This window comes from Stegodyphus dumicola, chromosome 10 (assembly GCF_044657685.1).
Source record: "Stegodyphus dumicola isolate Sdum_Otavi_A_Nest chromosome 10, ASM4465768v1".
Taxonomy (NCBI): domain Eukaryota; kingdom Metazoa; phylum Arthropoda; class Arachnida; order Araneae; family Eresidae; genus Stegodyphus; species Stegodyphus dumicola.
In genome coordinates this window covers 18,930,734-18,951,361 of record NC_140777.1, presented here as the reverse complement: position 1 = coordinate 18,951,361, position 20,628 = coordinate 18,930,734, and the positions used below count along the sequence as shown (strand labels likewise).

General features: G+C 31.7%; 1 protein-coding gene across 1 annotated transcript in view; it reads right to left on the bottom strand.

The window, feature by feature from the left end:
* LOC118197086 (tripartite motif-containing protein 2-like) overlaps window positions 1-20,140 on the bottom strand; it is a 37,379-nt gene extending 17,239 nt beyond the window's left edge. The window contains exons 1-2 of the mRNA XM_085824693.1: window positions 19,912-20,140; window positions 6,476-6,578 (exon numbers count right to left, since the gene is read on the bottom strand). The gene's annotated coding sequence lies outside the window, so the exon portion shown is untranslated. The remainder of the gene's footprint in view (window positions 1-6,475; window positions 6,579-19,911) is intronic.
* Between the last annotated feature and the right edge of the window lie 488 nt (window positions 20,141-20,628).

Here is a 20,628-nt window from a genome sequence, read left to right as displayed (position 1 = left end):
TGTTCCAGTTCTGTTGCAAAAAGTCAGCTACAAAATGTCACCAAATCATGTGTACAGCTTTTGGAACTAATGTTGTACCATATGACACTGTGAAGGTTTGATACCAGAAGTTCAATAACAAGGACTATGACATTCAAGAAGCGGAGCACTCTAGCCGGCCTACTGATGTTGATGAGGCTTGCCTGCCAGAATTTGTGGAAGATAATCAGTATGCAACTACTCAAGAGCTTGCTAAGGAGTTAGATGCTCGTGTCATGTCCATTAGTTGTGCTATGCATCACATAACCTTTAATGTACAAGTTCAAATGCTGGAAGCCATATGAGCTGAGTCAAGCAGATAATAACAGACTTGTTTAGGCATGCACTAATCTGCTTGAATATCTACAGAAGGACAAAATTCTGGAACAGATCATCACTTGTGATGAAAAGTGGATTTACTTCAACAACACAGACCGAAAAGGGGGTTGATCTGCATCCAATCAACCTGTCAGCAGCGTCGCAAAGCACAATTTAACTAACAAAAAGGTCATGCATTGTATCTGGTATTGAAGATTGCCATGGTATTTATTATCCACAAAGAGTACCTGAAAAAAAGGTAAAACCCTCGACAGCAAGGTGTAGAGCAAGATGGTAATCCATTATGATGCATCAAGGAAACGCATCGAACTACATTCCGGCACAAAAAGGTAATGTTCCATCAAGATAATGCAAGACCACATGTGCCTTGCATGTGACCACGGGCTGGAATCTGTATGGACTTGAATGGGATCTTTTGCCACATCCACCATATAGCCCAACATCGCTTCTTTGGACTTCTACCTTTTTTCACACCTGCAGCAACATCTTGCTAGCGCAATCTTCCATTCTGCACAGAATCCCCAAAATGAGATTGATCTGTTTTCTGACTCGAGGGCAACAAGTTTCTGGGTGAAAGGATTTGAAAAACTACCAAAATGTTGGCAGAAAATCATAGATTTGGCTGGTGATTACTACCTGCACTAAAGGTACTGCTTTCATGCTTTTTTCTAACTTTATTAAGGATGTATTTTGGCAGAAAACTTTTGCTACAACCAGATATTTAAGCCTCTGCAGTATTTGTAACAACATACCACAGAAAGAGATGTTTTTGCATCATGCAGGGCCAGTGCTACACTTTCTGCTACCCCATGCAAATTTTGTAACTAAAAAATTCTGTCGCTCAATTCCTTCCTAAATTCTAAACATTTTTTTTACCTTAACTCTGTTGCCCAGTGTGGTTGCACATGGTGTGGCAGCACACGGTGGCCAGTGGTGAATTTCTGGTGTCATGTCCTGCCCACTTCTACCTGTACTTGCCATAAATAGCTGCTGCCTGATAGACCTATGTTTGAATCCCAACGAAGGCATGGAGGTTTGTAAGCAAAATGTATCTGTGCAGTAAGGGGACACTCAAAACACACGGTAAGCCAAAAATCCTCTCGAAAGGTTGGTAATATGGAAAAAGGCGTGGGGGACCCTCAAACTATCTCCACAGCAAGTTCTTTCTCAAAACTGGAAAGGAAACTTATAATTAGCTAGGTTCAGCATCATCTAAATTACCTGTGGAGGTGATGACCTAGCTGCATCTGACCTGTCTTGGATAGCAGCCAACCTTCAAACAGAAAAAAATGGAAGGTACTTGTGTGAAAACCATGAGGTTTTAGGAGATTTTTGCACTACATGGCAATACCATTTCAAAAGAACTCCAAGTTTACTTAAAATTCAATTTATAGTGCAAGATTTCTGTTAACTAATGATTTATAATATGAATTCTGATATAAAATATATTACCATTTAATTAGATATGCTAAATTTTATATTTTCAGGCTTGTTTCATAAATTTTCTGGTGAAAGTGCAGAATCGCCCACTGCTTGGCGCATTTTTCAGAATTGTACATACATGTACACGTCAACCTGTTTTCACTTTAAAAAAATATCCCAGAATTGCACAAAAATGGCATTGCGCACACACTTGACTTTATCCATGTACACATCAACCTATTTTCTTTTAAAAAGTCAAAGAAAATTGACAAAAATCCAATTCTTCTTACTCTTGTAAAAAGCAACAAACAAATAAGTGGGAAATTCTGCACTTTAGCCAATTTTCTTATGCTTTTATATTGAGAAAATCCTGAAAACAAATAAGTGGGAAATTCTGCACTTTAGCCAATTTTCTTATGCTTTTATATTGAGAAAATCCTGAGTAGGAAAGAAAATTTTTTATCAACTAAAGAAATTTTAATTAATAAGAAAATAAATAAATTAATAAATAATTAATGTATATATTATCATGTGAATAAACTTAATATTGTACCATTTACTGTAGTGATATAAAATTAAATGCATATATTAATTACTTGAACACTGGTTGAACTTTTATAAAAGTTCCACAAATGTCTACGGTAGTTTAAGATATTCAAATCAATCAAAATTTAAAAAAGAAAAATAACAATAAAAATCAGTGCTTGTGAGAGAATGAAATTTGGATATTTTGAGTTTAATTAATTTAAAAACTTTTATTTATCGCTTAATGCCATTTTCCTTAGCTAAAAATTGAAAATCGGAAGATTTGGTGATCTACCAGGGGATGTCATGAATAGTGGAAGAGTTTCAAGCTATGCTATGGTGTCAGTGTAAATGTACTTCTTATCAACATCATAAAACACCACCAATGATGAATGTGCATTGCTATGGGAAGATACTGACATCACAGGAATGGTCAATCAAGTGATAAAGATCTGGAAAATTTTCAGACAACATTTGACACCATGCAACAAATGTAACTACAGACCTCTGCAGGAATTTCACCTGTGAAGTTCTCACTCCATCCCACAATTCAGAAACGTAACTCTACGACTTCATAGTTTCTAGACGGATAAAAAAGCTTTTTTGAATACAATTCGAAATTAATGATAACATGAAAGAGAGAATTCGAAAATGGTTCCAAGAACAACTTAAGGATTTTTACAAGAAGCTATAATATTTTTGGTGCCTAAATAATAATAATAATAACTATTTTTGGGGAATATTAAATCATTACAGACCTCTGACTTAATATTTATTAAATCTATCAGTACTTCATGATTATCTGTACTTCCAGTTACACTCAAAATACAGACTGAGTAATTAAACTGCTGTGTTTTCAACGTATTTTCAACCCCACAAGCAACAATAACTTATTCACTCTTCAGCTTCAGTATGTGTGGAATGGAATTCACGAAGCCTAGTTTCAAGGCATTTTAGTGCTCCTTCAACTAGAATACTAGTAAACAGTGATTAAAATTGATTAAAAGAAACCACAACTGAGTGCAGGGAAGAAATGTCTGAAGTATACCCGATGACTTCAAAAAAAATATTTACAATGTAAAAATTGTTAGAAAGTAAAGGAAAAAAAATCTATTGAAATTTTGTGGACAGCATAAAACCTAACATAGTTAGCAATAGGTGGAAAGAGTGATTTTTAAAATGAAGTTGAGAATACATGAGATTTAACAACAATGATCTGTCCATCCTTATCAGCTTTGGAAATAATGACGTCAGGATTAGCATGAATTCCATGTAAGGCTTTTTTTCCCTTTTGGTTAAGATTCGAAACCATCAATTTGTTATTAAAATTCAGTGGCAAATTGTATCTTCCTGTGTTTCTGAAATTTAAGAGGATTTTAAATCTTTTTCAATAGGAATAGAGCCAAGAAAAAGAAGACACAAGTAAGGCCCTTGCCTCAAGTGATGGCTAGAAAGGTTGCAGAAATTTTATAAATACATACAAAAATAGGTACTATTCGGTTTTGAGGGCCGTAAAAAAAATGCCAAACTATTGTTGATGCCAGTGCTGCCAAAAATAATTGCGGCAAGAAAGGAAGTATAATAGTAAATAACTATCTAAGATTGATATTTTAATTTAGATGAAAGGTTAATTTCATATAATACGTTTTTATTATTATAATTTATATAAAAAAGGCTAAACATGACTGAATGGAAACATAAGAGTAAATAACTATATAATATAACAACAGATCATTATTATAATTTATATAAAAATTGCTAAACATAACTGAATGGTTGCCTGCATCGCTATTTCGCTACCGAGTTATCGCTAAAGCATAGTTTCATCTCAGTTGTTCAAACATAATTTTCTATAATGAATGATGCCTTTTCTTTGAAAAAAATCTTGGTAAAGTTCAGAATCGTCCACTTATTTGTTTGCCACTTTATAAGGGTAAAAACAATTGGATTTTTTGTCAATTTTCTTTCACTTTTTAAGTGAAAATAGATCAATGTGTACATAGATAAGTCAAGGGTGTGCCGCAGTGCCATTTTTGTGCAATTCTGGGATTTTTTTCTTTTTTTTGAAGTGAAAATAGGTCGATGATGTGTATGGATACCGAGCATGTGCAATTGTTAAAAACGTGTCGAGCAATGGGCGAGTCTGTACTTTACCCAAAATTCTATTGCAGACTTTTCGTCATGGGCAATTCCCAAATTGCTAAATCCATGTGATATCAAAAAAAGGATTTAAAATCAAAAAAGGGATTTAACAATTAAACTAGTATTTCAATGGCGTCTTAAGAAATACAGTACATCTTTAATCTGGAATGATCTATAATCCCGACCTCAAAGCTACAAACTTTCAACGCAAAATCGCAAAATGAAAACAATAGTCCTTCAGGGATAAAGCCACTTTGGACTAATAATTAAGTATATTTAACTTTATTTTTCTATTTACTTAAACATTAATTTACAAAAATGCCTGAATATTAATGGGTTTCATATTAACTGTGGTATTAGTTATATAATTTCAGTGCTATTTGTTATTAAAAAAAATCCAAAAGGTATCTTTAATGTTTTACTTTAAAAATTATAAATTATTACATGTATTAATTTTCCAAATATATAGGGATACAACAAATTTGATTATATATGGGGACACATATATAACTCATTGCCTCAGGTGAAAAAAATTCTTAAGCATGTCTCTGCATAAGAACAATGATTTGAAAAGCTCAAGGTTTTGATGTCTTTGAAAAGTTTGAAGTTATATTGCAATACTTTCATCTGATCCTCCAAAAGATTAACAGTTGTGATATTAACAAGAGGATTACTATTACAGTGGAAAGATTAACAAGTTGGAGTGGCTAGACCACTGGGGTGAGAGCTTTTGGAATTTAGAAGCATGGACGTCATGGTTTTGACAAGCGGGTTAAGTTCTAGACGAAGATTTTTGATCAAATGAGGAAAAATTTTTAAGTAGAATTGGCAATTTTTCAAATACTGGTAAGGTAACATAATTAATATCCAATTTAGACAAATGTTTGCATGTTTCTTACAATAAGAGGAAGAAGTGACAATTTGAATTTCTGCATAATTTTCCGTAAAAATCTCAACTACATATTTTTCATTTGCTTATTTTATGGAATTTTAATAAAATGTTTTAGGATCACAAGAGTTTATAATCTCATTTGATGAATAAGAAAAATATTCAATCATAACATAACGAATTGATTTTTAACTGTTTTATGATTGCAACAATTTTTTTGGGGGGGATGATAGAAAATGATAATCATGCTTAAAATTTACCTTCAATATTAAATTGGTAAAATACTAGAATACGATATGGCCTTGGCAAGATTTCTGAAAATTATCGCCAACACCAAAATTACTTGTTTGCCTGCTCATCATAATGTCGCAAAAAGTTGCCAAATCGCATGTGTACAACGTATATTAGGATTAAACTATTAAATTGAAGGCATTTCATGTAATATAATTTATTCTTTAACATGTGCAGAACAATGCAGGATGAAAAACATATTTTTTAATATAAAGGTAATGTGCACACAATTTTTCATTTTGATTTCAATTAACAAATATAAAGTTTTTTTCAGATATTGTTTTATGTGGATGAAATCAAATGCATATCCAAGTGAAAAGATGGGCACAGCTTTCCACAGCAGCAGAAAGTAAAACTTTTCATCATAAAATGTGAAAATGCAATATATTACGACTTTTATACATTTAGCTACCAAGTCCTCGTATATGTATATTACAAACAAACAGTAAGACTACTTGTTATTTCACTCTAATTTTTGTTTACAATAATTATTAAAAATAATATTAAAGGATTATCACTGAAAATTTTACATAGCTCAAATAAAAATTAGTACCATAGTTAAGAAGAAATAATGAAAATTAACATTAAAAATTTTTCAAAAACAATCCTAATTTACTAGTTCAAGGCATACATATAGCTAAACTACTAATATGATATTTATTTTATAACTTTTCTAAAAATTCATCTTAACTATTTGTCTTTACATGTATAATAAATCAGATAAAAAATAATACATACAATTTTTATTAAAATACTTTCTTTATAAGAAAATAACTTTCAAAAATTACAGGGCAACACATATAGATTAACATAACATTACAACATTTGCAATTTATTATTAGTACTCACTGTGACTTTTCTTCGCTTTAGACTAGCTCTTGGTTCTCCTGACTGCTCCGATGTTTTAAGGAACTTCCAAAAACAACTCATCTTTAAGTTACATATGTATGACCTAAAAAACAGCATGTGTTACTAAATCTATAAAATTTACAAATATTAAAACATAGCGCAATAAACACTATTCTCATATTCTGATGCATGAAATATTGGTTGATCTTTACAATATGGTAACTGGTAGTTTAGCCACATTTTGGAGGCGATAAAGGTTACTACCTGGGACTTTGGTAATAATGTGAGCAGTACTCATTTCCAATTACGCATTATTTTGTGTGAGGGAAATGAGAGATCATGGGATATGTCATGTGATATTAATGGACGAATTACGGTTCTTTAATCGGAAAAGGGGGGAAATTGAGAAAAAATCTGGAAATTTTGTATTTGGCTTTATTCTGTGTTGTGTGAAACAGTGTTCGTGAATTTTTGGATCCCATGGCCGTAACTAAAGTGAATTCGAAATGGGTATTTATGTATGTATTAATTTAATGTATGTGCTCATTTATATTTTAAGTAGTGTTTTTGAATTTAATTATATTTTAATTAAATGATAGTTATTTTGTGAATTTTATGTTTGTAGGAATTTGGTATACGTTTTAGTTGAAGTAAACGTGCATGGAAATAATTTAAATATCTGACACTAAGTATTTGTAATGGTTGCGGTATGAATTCGTTGGTGATGTGTATAATGTAATAGATGATTTAGAGGTAAAAGTTTTTGGATATTTTATTTATTTTATATGTGGAAATGTTCATATTTGGAAAGGGTAAATACTTTTTCGCGATCAGGTAATTTCATATATGTTCTTTTTACCGGGTTTAAAGATTGAGAAAATTGTCATGTATTTTCGTGAAATTTTTCTAATTTATGAGAAAAAAGCAGTGTACATGGATATAGTGAAGAGTGTGCGCAATGCCATTTTTTGTGCAATTCTGGGATGTTTTTTTAAGTAAAAATAAGTCGGCGTGTACATGGTTTAGTGATATTTTAATTAAATGATAATTATTTTGTGAATTTTATGTTTGTAGGAATTTGGTATACGTTTAAGTTGAAGTAAACGTGCATGGAAATAATTTAAATATTTGATACTAAGTATTTGTAATGCTTGCGGTATGAATTCGTTGGTGACGTGTATAATGTAATAGATGATTTAGAGGTAAAAGTTTTTGGATATTTTATTTATTTTATGTGTGGAAATGTTCATATTTGGAAAGGGTAAATACTTTTTCGCGATCAGGTAATTTCATATATGTTCTTTTTACCGGGTTTAAAGATTGAGAAAATTGTCATGTATTTTCGTGAAATTTTTCTAATTTATGAGAAAAAAGCAGTGTACATGGATATAGTGAAGAGTGTGAGCAATGCCATTTTTGTGCAATTCTGGGATGTTTTTTTAAGTAAAAATAAGTCGGCGTGTACATGGTTTATGTGTATGAGTTATTTTGAAAAACGCGTAAGGAGTATGGTATTGTGCACTTTTTCCCAATTTTGCAGTGAATATTTGTCATGAGTAAGCAGTTTTGTTAGGTAAAATTTCTAGCATAAGTGTAATTCGGCTAGTAGATTGTTGGAAGAAGTGTTCAGTAGATAAAAAGAAAAGAAACATGTCTTTACTTCGTGAAGACAAAATGGCGGCGGGAAAAAAAAGTAGAGGGTTGCTGTAGGAGAGTTGGTCGCCAACTTTTCGCCAAAAAAACGCCAAGTTACCATAATGTAAAGATCAACCGAAATATTGTTACGAGAAATGTACAGGTGTGGTGAGATAGCTTCTCCGCAAAGCAGTTTTAGGGTTGCCATAAAATGGCAAGGGAAAGCAGGGTTGCCACATTTGGCGAGAAACTGCCCATTCTGTGACAAAATTGGTGATATGCAATGGACGGATGGAGAACCTTCTGGAAATAATTCTTACCGGCCAGCAAGTGTCGAGTGGGTTGTCGAGTGCACCGAAGGAGTCTGTTAGTGTATCACGGTTAGTGCAACGTCAACAGAGCGTGTTGAGCTCTGGGAACGATTGAACGGAAGAGTCGGGAGCTGTGCTCGTGTGTCGTCGAGTTCATCGCAAGTTGTAGTGTGGAGAGTCTCGAGAGTACGTGGAGTTCCGAGAATGACCAAGCAGAGTCGGGAGCTGTACTTTGGTGCTTTGCAGGAAGCTGTCTCCACCATTATTGCCTAACAGTGTGAAGGCTGTGTCGCTGATTGTTCCAGACTGGAGTCATAAAAAGAAAAATGCAACAACATTTTCTTTTGGATGAAAATTGCATATGGTATAAGCACAGAAGAATCTGTCTGAAATTTAAAGGTTCTGTTGGTTACATTTTGTAATTGGTACTGATAACTGGCATTTATTTCAAATAATTCTAATGCATTGAAATAATCATTAAATAACTTTTAATTTAAACTAAAAATAAACAAACTGCCAGAAATTTCCCAAGTGAAGAAAACATAAATTGGAATTTTCCTTTTTGTGTCATTATAATTATTCGTTAGGCAAGTTCTGATAAATATTTAGTAAATAACATAGTTTAAAAAATTTGTTTTGCTAAAAAAAATAATGGCCTATATCAGCTACTTTTAAATAATGCATTTGGCACTGGCATGCAATTCAAGACACTGATATAAAGAAACAAACAACAACAACAAAAAGTAAGTAACTAAATTGTTTATACAGAAAACAAAATTGTGTTAAAAAGGAAAACTAAATAATAAAACTGATTTGCATCACAGTAAGAACAATATATAAAAGCAGAACATTTCTTAATATTGTACATGTTTTGCAATTTTATTTAATTTTGAAAGGATTTTTTTTATTTTGTAATTTTAAATTTCAAAAGGATAAATTCAAAAGAAGTGATAATTTACTGCTGAACTTTAATTTCAATAACATTGTAGTTCATGTGAAAATCAGAAATGGTGCATTCCTTTCTACCATACAAGATTGTATTGCAAATGGCATCAGGGTAAAATAAGATTTTGGATACGGTGTATTCTCAGAAGTGTTCGAAAGTTTTTTTTCATGGTGGAGAAAATCAGATGGAAGACTGTTTTTTTTCCCTTATTTAATATTATTCATATTTGATTGAGTAACACTATTACAGTCAAAAGGTTTTAATTCAGACTCATTGGGACTTCAGAGATTCTGGATTATCCATTATTCCTGATTATAGATCATCAGTTTAAATCTGGTAAGATGGCATGCAGAAATTATAAAATTAAAAATATGAAACTATAATTTATGAAATAAAGAGCAATTATGATCTAAAGGGTATCAAAATTTACAAAAAAAAAAAAAGCTTAATATTTATTTGTTTACTTTATTAAACATTTCTTTCAATGCGCGCGTGCGTAAAGCATACATTACGCATAGTCGAAATTAGAAAATTGCAACCAGAAAACTATTTGATTTGTATTCATGATATTTATAATGACGAGGAATTTGATTTAAATCATATCAAAGACGGAGTACATCGAGATGAAATACATTCAAAAGTCGTTAATCCGGACTCGTTGGAACTAAGGCGATTCCGGATTATCGATTTTTCTGGATTATAAATCATCAGTTTAAATCTGGCAAGATGGCATGCAGAAATTATAAAATTAAAAATATGAAACCGTAATTTATGAAATAAAGAACAATTATGATCTAAAAGGTATCAAAATTTACAAAAAAAAAAAAAAAAAAAAAAAAAAAAAAAAGCTTAATATTTATTTATTTACTTCATTAAATATTTTAATTCTATTTGACATAATCGAAAGTTCCAACTTACTTTTATAAAATTGCTCTAACAGTCTGCAAAAAATAATAAGTAATGTGTAAGTTGTTTAAGTTATAAATTGCTTCGTTTATGTAAGTTCTTATAAGTTGCTTCGTTTTATGTGATAATACTTTCTCTTTAATTCTATAAACAGACATAATTTCTTCTTCAGTTACAAAGTTCTGCTGTTCAAGTCCTATAATTACTGTGTTGAGAATACCGACTAATTTGCTAATCAAAATTCTTTCATTTTCAATAACCTCTGCGTCACTTTCTTCACTATCGGAAGCGAATTATAATGACGAGGAATTTGATTTAAATCATATAAAAGACGGAGTACATCGAGATGAAATAATACATTTAGTAAGGAATTATAAGTCAAATAAAATAAAAACATCTGCCCTGAAGATAAGGATAGTGCTGACAGATCAACTTTCAATTCATTGCGCGCGCCGCAGAGCAGCGTGAAATTGATAAACAGATTTCGGAATGGTTAGAGAAACAAAGGATATGCCTTTATCCGTTTTGGTTGATCTTTGGATTATGGTAACTTGGCGATATTTTGGCGACCAACTCTGCTACAGCAACCCTCTATTTTTTTTTTTCCGCCAACATTTTGTCTTCACGAAGTAAAGACATGTTTCTTTTCTTTTTATTTACTGAACACTTTTTCCAACAATCTACTAGCCAAATTACACTTATACAGTCAAAAGTCTTTAATTCGGACACCCATAATCCGGAATGATCTATAATCCGGACCTCAAAGCTACAAACTTTCTGCGCATGCGCCGCGTTCACGCATGCGCACAGGCGTTTACGAGAGCGCGTAAGACCCTTACGACTGCGAATATGTTTGTGCGCATGCGCGTTTAATGTGTAACGGAGTTATACGCTAAGCTAAAGTTATCTAATTCAGTTAATGTTGCAGATTGCGTTGTTCCTTAATCTTCGAATTGGATCCCGCTTATTATTTTTTGCAGACTGTTAGAGCTATTTTATAAAAGTAAGCTTGAACTTTCGATTATGTCAAATAGAATTTCCGATATATATTTACTACAAAGCGAAAGTATGTTTTGAAATCCGAAATCTGTTTATCAATTTCACGCTGCTCTGCGGCAGAGGGGGGGGCAGAAACGTCATTATTAGATTATGATAGATTAGAAAGATTATGTCAAATAGAATTTCCGATATATATTTACTAATATGTAATTTGTATCTACAAAGCGAAAGTATGTTTTGAAATCCGAAATCTGTTTATCAATTCCAGTGACCCAGAGGTTATTGAAAACGAAAACATTTCGATTGACAAATTAGTCGGTATTCTCAACACAGCAATTATAGGACTTGAACAGCGGAACTTTGTAACTAAACAAGAAATTATGTCTGTTTAATAGAATTAAAGAGAAAGTATTATCACATGAAACGAAGCAACTTACATTGAAGGAAATGTTTAATAAAGTAAACAAATAAATATTAAGCTTTTTCTTTTTGTAAATTTTGATACCCTTTAGATCATAATTGTTCTTTATTTCATAAATTACGGTTTCATATTTTTAATTTTGTAATTTCTGCATGCCATCTTACCAGATTTAAACTGATGATCTATAATCCGGAAAAATCGATAATCCGGAATCGCCGAAGTCCCGATGAGTCCGGATTAACGACTTTTGACTGTACTAGAAATTTTATGTAACAAAACTGCTTAATCATGAAAAATATTAACTGCAAAATTGGGAAAAAGTGCACAATTGCAAACTCCTTGCACGTTTTTCAGAATAGCACATACACATAAACTATTTACACGTCGACTTAAAAAAAATCCCAGAATTGCACAAAAATGGCATTGCACACACTCTTAACTTTATCCATCTACACTGCTATTTTCTCATAAATTACAAAAATTTGCACGAAAATGCAAAAAAAATTCTGTGAATCTTTAAACTCTGTAAAAAGCACATATATGAAATTACCTGATCGCGAAAAAGTATATACCCTTTCCAAAGATGAACATTTCCACGTATAAAATAAATAAAATATCCAAAAACTTTTACCTCTAATTTATCTATTATATTATAAATGTCACCAACGAATTCATACCGCAAACATAACAAATACTTAGTGTCAAATATTTAAATTATTTCCATACACGTTTACTTCAACTGAAACATATACCAAATTCCTACAAACATAAAATTCACAAAATAACTATCATTTAATTAAAATATCACTAAACCATGTACACGTCGACTTATTTTTACTTAAAAAAAATCCCAGAATTGCACAAAAATGGCATTGCGCACACTCTTCACTATATCCATGTACACTCCTTTTTTCTCATAAATTAGAAAAATTTCACGAAAATGCATGAAAATACTCAACATATTCCAAAACCACGATCATTAAATTAAAATATAATTAAATTAAAAAAATACTACTTAAAATATAAATAAGCACATACATTAAATTAATAAAAATTAGATTAGAATCCTAATTACTTTAAACTAAATCATTGCTAACAACAATTTTCAAATAATACCATTTTAATTTATTTACTCCTTACATTTAGAACAATGCATAAAAATAATATCCTCAAATGATTAAAAATACTAACTTAACTAATCTTCTTCAGAATCTTCATTACGTCGCTGCAGTACTACTGCTAATTTCTAAATCTTAAATCCAATAGTCAACTGGAAGTCTATTCACCAAGTAATAAGAAATTAATAAAATTTCACCTATACTCAAACTACTTTCAGCAAACCACGTACCCTTCCTTACACTCCTTTTCACAAAATGTCCATTTTCACCATATTTCTTGCACCGCCATTTAAACTTGTAATATCCTTCCTTTCACACAATCTCAACTTATTATTATTATCAGATAACCGCATTAAAAATTTAGAATTCACTTTACATAGCGCCATGCAATCCGAAAATTAATCAACACTATTTCACACAACACACAATGAAGCTTTTCCAAATTAACCCCCGTTTCCGATTAAAGAACTGTAATTCGTCCATTAATGTCACATTTCACACAACAGAGAATATAACTAAATACGAAATTTCCAGATTTTCCCCCCTTTTCCGATTAAACAACTGTAATTCATCCATTAATGTCACATGACATATCTCATGATCTCTCATTTCCCTCACACAAAATAATGCGTAATCGGAACTGAGTGCTTCTCACATTATTACCAAAGTCCTAGGTAGTAACCTTTATTGCCTCCAAAATGTCGCCAAACTACCAGTTACCACATTCGAAAGATCAGCCTCCATTTTTTGCAGCAATTCCACTTTTTGGTTAATGGACTTCGAATCATACTTTCGCTTTGTAGATCCTTTACATATTAGTAAATATATATTGGAAATTCTATTTGACATAATCGAAAGTTCAAGCTTACTTTTATAAAATTGCTCTAACAGTCTGCAAAAAATAATAAGCCAGATCCAATTCGAAGATTAAGGAACAACGCAATCTGCAACATTAACTGAAATAGATAATGAGATAATTTTAACTTAGCTTATACTGTCCGTTATACATTAAACGTGCATGCATAAACGTATCATGTACATGCGCACATGCATATTCGTAGCCGTAAAGGTCTTACGCGCATGCGTCAACACGACGCATGTGCAGAAAGTTTGTAGCTTTGAGGTCCGAATTATAGATCATTCCGAATTAACGACTTTTGACTGTACTACATTTAGTAAGGAATTATAAGCAGAATAAAATAAAAACATTTGCCCTAAAGATAAGGATAGTGCTGACAGATCAACTTCCAGTTAATTGCGCGTCTCATTCTACATCATCATTAATTAGTACAGTATACAGTCAAAAGTCGTTAATCCGGACTCGTCGAGACTTCGGCGATTCCGGATTATCGATTTTTTACAGATTATAGATCATCAGTTTAAATCTTGTAAGATGGCATGCAGAAATTCTAAAATTAAAAATATGAAACCATAATTTATGAAATGAAGAACAATTATGATCTAAAGGGTATCAAAATTTATAAAAAAAAAAAGCTTAATATTTATTTGTTTATTTTATTAAACATTTCTTTCAATGTAAGTTGTTCAAGTTGCTTCGTTTTATGTGATAATACTTTCTCTTTAATTCTATAAACAGACATAATTTCTTGTTCAGTTACAAAGTTCCGCTGTTCAAGTCTCGTAATTGCTGTGCCGAGAAACCGACTAACTTGTCAATTGAAATTTTTTCGTTTTCACTAACCTCTCTGTCACCTTCTTTATGTCTTTATCCATTTTTTGCAGCAATTCCACTTTTTGATTTGATGGACATCGAAACATACTTTAGTACTTATGTATTATCGCAACCAGGTTGGCGCGATTTGTAAGTTTGAGTAAAAAAGTATGAATAGAAAGAAAATGTACATTTATCAATTACAGATAATTTTTAATACAGTTTTTTATATTATTTTGTTTTAAAATATAAAATAGCAATTAAACCCTTCCAGTTTCGAATTTGAATAAGTTGCAGAATTATTTTTTCGGCGGAAATCTTTTGGCTATTGCTTTTAGCACTGATTGAAAACCGTCTTCGCCATTAACAGCTTGAGCTTGGCGCCATATAAATTCGATAAGGTACGAGTCAAGATGATGACGGACTGCTCCTCTTTGTTTTTTGTTGTGCCATTTGGCTGAGCCCCACGTGGGCTCTACATGTTGTGTGTGAACGCCTGTGTTGGGATCCACAAAGTTATATTTGTGATTAACAGTTCCATACAGAAATCCAGCATTTTCGAACTCACTTGTATTGTATCCTTTCCAGCAATCCGAATAAATGATGCTTCCTTCCTTGATATTTTCACAAATTTTTTCCATGAGGGTAACGGCGCTTCTGTTAGGTACGATAACCAAAAAAGTCTCTCTCTTTTCTCGGCAAATTCCGCCGAAAACCCATTGCTGTGGTAGTACACGCCCAGTGTTATTTTTTCTTTTTACAAATAAATTCTTTTTACTAAACTACGTATAACACGTAGGGGTGCCGTAAGTAGGGTCGCCAAATTTGGCGATTTATGCAAATTTTGGCCTGGTTGCGTTAATATGTAAGTACCCATACTTTCGTTTTGTAGATCCTTTGGGAGCTCCAGCATCGGAAATTCTATTCGACATAATCGAAAGTTCAAGTTTACTTTTATAAAATTGCTCTTACAGTCTGCAAAAAATAATAAGCCGGATCCAATTCGAAGATTAAGGAACAATGCAATCATCAACATTAACTGAAATAGATAATTAGATAATTTTAGCTTATACCGTCCGTTATACATTAAACCCGCACGCGAAAACATATTCTGCGCTTGCGCACACGCATATGCGCAGTCGTAAAGGTCTTACGCGCACGCGTAAATGCCTATGCGCATGTGTCAACGTGGCGCATGCGCAGAAAGTTTTTAGCTTTGAGGTCCGGATTATAGATCATTCCGGATTATGGGTGTCCGAATTAACGACTTTTGACTGTACTACTATTTTCAATTCTGAAGGGATAAATCTAATATAAGAGAACCTGGACTATGCCACAGCAGTCAATCTGAATCCAACTGTAGAAGATATAGGGAAAACCTTCTAGGTTAAAAAAAAAAAAAAAAAAAAAAGTGGAAAGAAGTCTTGTGGCACTGGGTTTGAACACGAAGTTCGATTGTTAGGTTCCACATCAGTTCAATAGGTTAGAGTAGACTGAAGGGTATCCCTTGCATTATCGCGAAGTTGTTGTTTCAATTATCGCCAAGTCGTTTCATTTATGGTAACCTGAGTAGTTGAATGTTATGGAAACCCTATTATGACGTAATCGGTTGCATGACTGCAGTAAATTTTGAATTATGGGATGTTTTGTAAGGGCTTTTGGTGTGTATGTGTTAGAAAGTGCATTGCTTGTTTTGTTGTTTAGATGGTAGAATGGCTGAATGTATAAAGATTAATTTGAATTTTCTTTTTGGAAATTTGGAACAAAAGCGGAAAAGAGCATTAGTTGACTGATGTGTAAGATGGTTTATTTAGTAGCCATTTTCCGAACAGTCGAGAGTTCGGAACTAAGGAGGATATTTTTTACTCTTACTTTACTTAATTTATGTGGCGACCACGATAAGCGGAGTTCAGATAATTTTAGGAAGTTTTTGGATGCTGTTAAGGAATTTTATGTGCCACATACTGAAGACAAAGAAATTTCTAAATAAGGTAAGTGGATATTGGCTTTGCGTAGTGCTTAGATGCAGAAGAGGTTTTTCTTTTTTTATGTTATTTTATTGTTTGGTTTAAAATGTAGTTTATTGAGATTATGTATTTTTTGTTTGCTTCTACTGTAAAATTGGGTGCTCCTTTTACTTTTTAAGTGAAAATATATCAATGTGTACATGGACAAAGTCAAGGGAGTGTGCAATGCCAAGTTTGTGCAATTCTGTGATGATTTTTTAAGTAAAAATAGGTCAATGTGTACATGGATACCGAGTTTGTGCAATTCTTTGACTTGTTATTTTGTTTTTATGTAGTGGCAATTTTTTTGCACTAAAAGTGCCGCTAAACAAAGCCAAAATAACAAGTCAAAAGAATTGCACAAACTCAGCATCCATGTACCGCAAAAAATCACCAATTTTCGCCAAGGGGTACCTGTGAATATACTTTTACCACTCGGTACATACAGCTCATCAAGAGAGGCAAATCATGACACGTGTTTCCTTGCTTTCTCAGTAGCAAAATCACAACTTCTTGACACAAACACAGGAGATAGAGAAGTGGGTTATGAACCAGAATCTGAAGCATCTCAGGACCGGTGTCATGTTTCTGAATTGCCTCAATCAATGTCCAAACAAGAACTTCATCCCAAGAAGGTATTGTTGAGTATGTGGTGACATGTAAAAGGAATAATTCAATGGGTGGTCTGGAATATAATCAAACCATTCAAGCAACCTTCTAGTATTAACAGCTGGATATAGAGTGATAATCATTATGGTCAAAGTGACGAAGTCTTGTTCATTGCCAAGGGCTTATCATCTAACATAACCTTTTACAATTGAAATTTTGTTATTCACGATTTAATTCCGGTCCCCATTAAACATTTTTAACAATTTACATTCAAGTTACTTCAAAACATCTTTCGAAATAGAACTTACTAAGTATGGATTCACTCTTTTCAGATAATTCTACTATAATTAATCTTAGAAGATAATATAATCAATATTATTTAGTAAATAAATTATTATTAACTTACTTTGCAGCAATTGCGCAAGTAGTAGAATAACTTGTTTTTGCACTAAGTGAATTTAAGATCATACAAAATTATATGTATACATATATATATGTGCAATTCCTACATTTCTTACTGTCTTTATAATTGACAGAAGAGCTTGATGATTTATTTTATTTCCTTAAGCATCCAACACTATTTTTATCATGGTAAGTTATAATAATTATGAATAAAATTGTAACTTTATATTTGAAAGCTACGTGAATTAACATACAAAAGGAAAAATGTCATATTACAACCTTACTATAACTAATTTTCTGTAGAACAACTACACAATTTAGAACAAATTCTAATTTAATATAAAAATATGTAGAAGATATACCTAATAACTGAAAGTAAAGCTATTTAATTTATAAATGCTTTAAATAAAATACATGCTGCTTATATGACCTCATGACTACATAATTATATCAGAATAAAATTAAACATGAAAATAGCAATTGAATCATCAAGCATTTATAAATATATAACAGTAGCATTTACTGTACAACATACACAAAAACATAAAATAAATATTACAGATTAAATGCCACAGGCTAAAACCATATTAACATGCTGAGTTTTATTGACTTACTCAAGTATGCACTTCATGTCTCAAATTATAACTAAACAAAATTTTAAAAAAAGATTTTTACTCATAAAATTTCAAAAATACTCTTGTTGTTCACTAATTAAAATGGAACGTTTTCAAATTTTGCTTACATATGCTGTCCCAGAAGAAAAGGAAGAAAATTCATGATTAATTATGTTTAAAGTTTAATTTGAGCAATGCATTGTATAAAGATGACTATAAAGATATTTCTACAATTAAAAATATTTAAAAAAATCAATTGAAATTTTTTAGATATAAATCTTTAAATGTGTGATCGTAGGCAAAAATGCCTGTCCCTTTCAAGTTTCATGTTATTCAACCTCTTTGTTTTGTAACCTAATTTATTTTTTTAAACAAATAAGCTTAATTACTTTAAATATGAACTATTAGTATGTTATACTCATGATAAAAATTAATTGCAGAAGTTTTTTTCTTTAACAAATCAATAGAAAAATAATTTGTCTTCTACTTCATGTCAAGTCCATTACCTTGAGATTATTTTAACAAAATTAGTTTGTAAATCTGTCTAAAAGAGACAGTACATATTCAGTGACATAGATAAACTAGTCAATTTATAAGTTCGACTGCTCTGAATATGTACTGTCACCACTTTAGGCAGATTTACAAACTAATTGGGAGTAAAATAATCTCAAGATAACGGACTTGACAAGAAGTGGAAGACAAATTATTTTTATCTGAAAATTTACAATTTATTTTTTTATATTTTAAATTGTAGAAATATATTTATAGTTGTTTTATGCAATGCATTGCTCCAATTAAACTTTAAATATTAATTTATCTTGAATTTTCTTTCATTTCTGCTAGGACAGCATATGTAAGGAAAATTTGAAAATGGGCCAAGCAATTATTTTGTTTTCTTCAAGTACATGTTCACATGATCAAATAAATATGATGAATATTTTTCACTGTAGAATAATAATGAACAACCAACTCAATTAAATTTCTTCATTCATACTTTGGTTTTTGATTTAACTTTAAGAGTTCATCTTAAAAAGGAAACATAACTAATGGATTACAATATATTTAAAATGTAAAACTTTTTCTTTGATTATCAAATATCACTGCTTTTCCAAAATGATATTTTTCAAAAATAAAAAGACTACCAATTACCAATACAACATTTTGCTCTAATGTATGTATGAGATAGGAATCTCAAATTACTAAAATATTTCAATATTAAATTATATTTAGAAATAAGATTTCGAACGTCAAAACGATGTTGAAATTTTAGCATAACAATATATTTCTGAGAGATCATGTGATTAATTAAGTACAAATATCATGAAATCTAAAAATTTAAATCAAATATAACAGCTTTGCATAGCTGTAGGTTTTTATTTGAAAGTTACGTGAAACTCTACTTTAACTGGCATAATTCTTTTTTACTTAAAAAAATAATAATATATTAAAAAAATGTTTATATTTCATGAGATTAAATGACATGATTTCATATGTGATAATCAAATTTAAAAAAAAAAAATAAGAATTTTTTATATTTCTCACTGTCGTTTGTTACATGAATGGCAAAAGTTAAAAACTTCAAACAACACGATTGCATATTGCACGGAGGAGAATAATTAATCAAACAATTAAGAGACTTAAAAAAAATGCGACTGAAAAAAATACACGATATAGAATATCTATGTATAGAGGATACACAACATTTATGTTGACACTGTATTTACCATCATGTACATTTTACACGAAGCTATTAAATTTCATATTGCGAGAGGGAAGGGGAAACAATTCTACACTTACTCGAAGCAGTTTGTTTATCCAACACGCACAGAGCTTTAGAGAATTACTAATTCTAACAAGAACTTAGAGGGCAATCACAGTCAAAAAGAAAACTTTTCATGTACACAAAAGATGAATCCCATCGTCAATACACAATGCCACGGGTAGAATCGGTTCACGGCAATTTATTTCCAGCTCTAAAACTCATCTGCACTTCAACAACGGTACACTTCTTCCGTGGAGCGACAGCTTGTAATTCGTAGACAGACAGACAGAAACGCCAGTCAGCTGAGATAGGGTTGCCATATGCGAAGATATCTAACTTTACAGCACTGTCCGTTGCTCGCCAAACGTGTCCGATTTGCAAGGGGATCGATCAGCTTAACGAAAGCTACGTACAAAACCTTTACTTATTTTTTAATTTTGATACTTCACTTGCATTTGAAAAAATCAGATGTGCATGTAACAAAAATGCCATTACAAACAATAATTTATGATAATAGAATAAATCCATTTCACATAAGTAATGAATTAAAAGTAATATTGCTATTAATGGATTGAATTGGGTTATTAATTATGGCAAAGCACACGAGAGCTATCTGCCTAAGGGAAGGGTTGCCTTCGTTGAGGACTTTCTAAGGGAAGCTGTCTCGTATACACGTTACACATGGGGAAAACCACGAAAACGCCCATGCAGCCAGCCCGTTCGCGGGATTCGAACCTCGGACCGAACTACCA